Raw genomic sequence first — 5,173 nt, 5'->3', positions numbered from 1 at the left:
ATTGGTATTGCATATTTTACAAGAAATAGAGCTTGGGTAGAGGATGCTTCCCAAACAGATGATCCAGAGGATATCTTTCATGACCCTGATTATATCCCTAGTGGGACAAGTTCCTCGGATAATTCCCTACATAGCCAAGAGGTGAACAAGGCAAAAACTGAGCTAGAAAGGTTAATGATATCCACTCCAACATAGGAATTACTACAAAGAACACTTGCCACTAATATTGTAGCTAGTCTCTTTGTGACTACAAGGAAGCAACTGAATTTCAACCCCCTCCCACCACCTCCAAAGAAGAAGAAGAAGAAGCCTGTCAAAGTTCAAGTTCAACAAGCTCATCAAAAAATGTATAACCCATTAGGCAAAGCTGCAAATTTTACTAGCAAGAAAGGCCGAGACCCTGACAGCCATGTTGGGAAATTTGAGACAAGCTAGACAGCTAGTGGATTTGGACAACTACCAAAGGATACCAAGAAGGAGCAATTTGCAGCAACATTCAATGGTAAAGCAATGAATTGGTCTATAAAGTATGGTATTGCACATTTTGCCACTTATGATGAATTAAAGATTGCTTTCTTAAGTCGTTTTAGGAAAGAAAAAACACGAGAGGATATCTTGAAAAAGCTGAGAACAATGAAACAAAAAGACATCATGGTTGAGGACTATTCACAGATGTTTATAAACCTCAACAGAAGGCTAATAGCAAACCAAAGACCTACCCAGGAGCAACTGGGAGACTATTTTTGCAACGGATTAAACAAGAAACTGAGAACTGCAGTTAGCTGGCAGGGACCAGCTTGGAGGAGCAAATGATTTTAACAATATGGTGGAAGCTGCCTAGAGAGAAGAGAGAAGACTTGGTATAGCATGAAGATCAAAGAAGACAAAAAAGAAAAGACATTCAGATTCAGAAATAGACCAAAAAACAGACACAGATAGTGAAGCAGAAGAAGATACTGAAGATGAGGAAGACGACTCATTAGAAAATGATGAGGATGATGAGCAACACTCCAAGAAAAAGAAGAAAGAGAAAAAGCAAAAGCTAAAAGACAAATCCATAGCAAAAAAGACAACAGACGAATTCTCCAAGTTGGAGAAGATGATTAAAGCATAAAGCCACCCCCACAACATCAAAAGGTTCCATGTGAATTTTGCAAAAAGGACAATCATGACAAAGAGAGATGTTGGTACAACCCCAATTACAGAGGGAGAGTACCACCTTACATTCAGCAACAATAGAATCAAGCATTAGCAATACTTGCTAATCAAATAACAGTGGCAAGACCAACACAACAAAGGTTGTTGAGAGTTGTGGTGCCATGAGCACATGTAGAGCAAAGGTATGAGTAAAGGGCAAGCTGCCACATGGCATGGAGGAGATATCCCACATGTGAGCAAGCATATGGATGTAAGTACCCTCACCTATAAAAGGGAGGTTCATTTGAAGTAATATCAATCAAACACTTTGCACTATCTCAAGATTCTCTTTATGAGTCCAAGCTAATCTATCTTGGAACATAATTGACTTGAGGTACATGTCATGAGCACTCTCTTCATCATGTTTGCACTTAGGTTGCATCCTCCTTAGATTAGTGTTGTATTAGGATGTTGTCTTAGTGACTAGGAGAGCTTGATCCCCCGATTTGACAAAGGTATCAAAATGCAACCCCAAGAAGGTCGAATCAACAACCATGGGGGAACCAGTATCAGAGGCAAATGCAAGACCAAGCTTGCACCTACTGTGGTATGGATGGCCATAGGCAAGGTCCACGATGTGAACTTTGGTGCAAGCATAGGGAGGAAAGAGATATACACATTTTTCAATACGATGGAAGGAACAATCAAAATCACCAGCAACAACCTTCCAGGAGTACATATGGTCTATCTAGAACCCATCCATTGGGAGTATAACCACAACAATCAACACAATCAAAGAAATTTTCAAGCTTTGGCAGTTATGAGATCTAAGAATACAAGGCCATTACTAGGGCTAGGAGATGCCCTAAGGGAAATAGCCAAGGCAATGTACTTGCCAAATCAAATTGAGACCAAGAACAAAGCATTGCAACAAGTGCTAGAGAACAACTTATCAAAAGATGTCAGAAAAGAACATTGGACTAACAAAGGCAAAGGGATATTATAGTATAAACAAAGCCGACTGTAGTCCGAAGACAGCACAACAAGAACAACACCAAAATCAAGCTATAGATTTACAATGTAGTAGCAATTCATCAGGGCAGATTCAAAATATGACTCCAAAATAGAAAACAAACTCTCAGGGTGGAACAACACTGGAGTTCCAAGAATTATAGAATACGATTGCACAGGTGAGGATGCTACGTCAAGGGCCCAAGAGATGCAACAAGACACGAGTGTCCAAAATGAGGACAACACACTCTTTTCCCAAGAGTTAATGGACTCCAAGGTACAAATTACTCTTGATCAACTACTAAACTTGGTTCTAGCTTTCAAACATCACATTTGTAAGAGATTGCATCCAGAAGAGTCACATCAACAAAGGCTCAACAACTAAGTAAGGATGAAGAGGAAATTCTAGATATTTACACATCAACAGTTGAAGATGTGGACTTCCAAGTACCACTCATTGATGTAGACTACAAAAGGCAGAGGATTTCAGAAGTTTTGGTTGATGGAGGCTCAGGTGTCAATATCCTATCAGAGGATATATTCAAAAAATTTTGCTGCAATGAATTGGTTCCAGGATGGCTAACCAAAGGAGAATTCAACCTCTTGGAATATTGAGAGGGCAAGAAATTACAATCATGGGGCTAACTTTCACAGTCACATTTGTAGTGCTCCAAATGGAGGAAAAGGATTCTGCATACTCAATGCTATTGGGTAGGCCGTCAAGCAAGACTGGGGCTCCGAGAGAATCACTATCAAGAAGGGGAAAAAGAAAGTCAAGATCAACCTATCCTCCAAAAGGTGTTTTCCAAGAAAAACACAGCCACTGCAAGTAGAGGGAATCAATATGATTCCAGATTTTGATGAAGGTGAAGAATAAATTTTCCTCAGAAGAAACCCCACTGTATATCCTATTTTTGAGATTGATGTTATTAATATTCTTGATCAATATACAGGTCTAAATCAGCAGCAGATAAAACATTTCGACACAGATCCGACTGTTGCAGAATAGAACAAATTCGAAAACCAATCTGATCAGGTTTTCATAGAAAAATATACAACAGAGGCTACTAATGCAAGCAAAGATGATGCGAAGAAGATGGAGGAAAAAGGAGGTATAATGCAAGGCTTATTGTTGTAAAGGGGTTTGCACAAAAGAAAGGTATAGACTTTGAAATGACTTCAATTAGAACTATTTTGAGTCTTTTGGTTTTAGACAACTTGCATCTTGCCAACAATTAGATGTGAATATGTCTTTTCTTCATGGAGGTTAGGATGAAGATATTTATATGTAGTAACCACTTGGGGGGTTTAAGAATAGGAAAATTATTTTCAGCCTCCACCTTTGTGTGTATTCCCCTATTGTGTATGTGAGAAAGCTGCAAGTGAGACACCTTACTTCTCTCTCACTCTCTTCACATGGTATCAAAGCTTGGTTCGTGGTAAGGAGCTCAAGAAAGCAAACCTATTTCACGGTGTCTTGGTAAGAGGATCAGTTTTACTTTCCTTTTTCGAGTTTGGGAGCAGATCTCTGCAAATAGCATAGCCGAAAAGTGCAAGAGTGCACTCTCTCAGGTCTAGATGCCCTTCGCAGTGTGGTGAGAGGGTAGTATATGCTGCAAGGCCATTTTGAGGCCCGTTTTAGTGGCAGAAGTTTTCGGCAGGCACTCAAAAAAGTGCCGTATTTTTTGCTGTGTGACCATTGTTTCACAAGTCAGTGAAAAGTTGCTGTAGAAATTGCATCGTATGCCTGTGCGCAGAGATATTGGGAGTGACAGAATCATTTTTATTGCCTGTTGATGCAAAATCGTCACTAGGAAGTGACTGTGTGGTCAAATACCACTTTCGTCAGTTTTGCACATTTGCCCTTGTGAGGCAGGAGTTGTGTTTTTTGCAGTGTTTTCTAATGGCGTCAAATGCTCTTTCACAGATAGTCATTGAAAAGCTTGACAAGAACAACTTCCAAGCATGGAAGTTTAGAATGATGAATTTCCTTAAGGGAAAAGGCTATTGGGAGTTCATTACTAGAGCTGAACAAGAACCAGTTATTCCTAATGTTCCCAATCAATAGGAGTTGCAGGCATTTAAAGCATGGCATGAGAGAGCTAGAAAAGTTATGTACTGGCTGTCTATCAGTATTTCAAATTCCATGATTGTGCATATTCAGGATGCAAGCACGCTGAAGGAGGCATGGGATACTTTGGCAAAATATACAGCACAAATACACAAGCCAAGAAAATGCAACTCAAGCAGGAGTTGCATAATGTGCAAAGAGAAAATATGAGCATCAATGGCTACCACATGAAGGTGAACAAGATTGGAGATGCACTTGCTTCCATTGGGTCACTAGTGGAAGATGATGATTTAGTTTTTGTGACCTCGAATGGTCTAGGAAAGGATTATGCACAATTCCAGAAATTCATTGCCGTCTGTGAAAAATTTCCTGATTTTGAGGAGTTAATTGCTCTTCTAATTTCTAAAGAGCAGAGAATTGGTGGTGCATCTTCAACAGGAGGAACTTCAAAAGAAACTATCTTCTACTCAAATGCTGGAAGAGGTAGAGGTAGAGATAGAACAGGCTGATCTAGAGGCCTTGGCAGAAATCAAAATATGCAGCAAATTCAAAAAAACCAGTCCTATGGAGGAGGACATGGTAACTTTAGAGGCAGGGGGAGCCAAAGAGGCCGTGGTGGATGGCAGAGAGGCCAAAATGCAAACAACAATGTTGAATGCTACTACTATGGTAAAATGGGTCATATGGCAAAAGACTGCTACAAAAAGTAAAATGACATCATGAATGGAAAATTGCAGCAAGGCAATTACGCATCCTCTAGTAGACAAGGTGATGACAAAAATGAGCATTTGTTTATGGTGCAACACATGACCAATTCTATGACAAGTGTAGAAGAAAGCGATGATGTGTGGTATGTTCACTCAGCTACGTCAAACCACAAGACAGGTCATGCAGAATGGATGCAGGATGCAAGGAAAATGGAAAGACTATGATTTGTGGAGACTGGTGATGATA

This window comes from Dipteris shenzhenensis, chromosome 30 (genome assembly GCF_047967505.1).
Source record: "Dipteris shenzhenensis isolate YYH24624 ecotype China chromosome 30, Dip_SZ_1.0, whole genome shotgun sequence".
Classification (NCBI taxonomy): Eukaryota; Viridiplantae; Streptophyta; class Polypodiopsida; order Gleicheniales; family Dipteridaceae; genus Dipteris; species Dipteris shenzhenensis.
The sequence above is the reverse complement of the archived record's forward strand: the minus strand, read 5'-3'. Positions refer to the sequence as shown.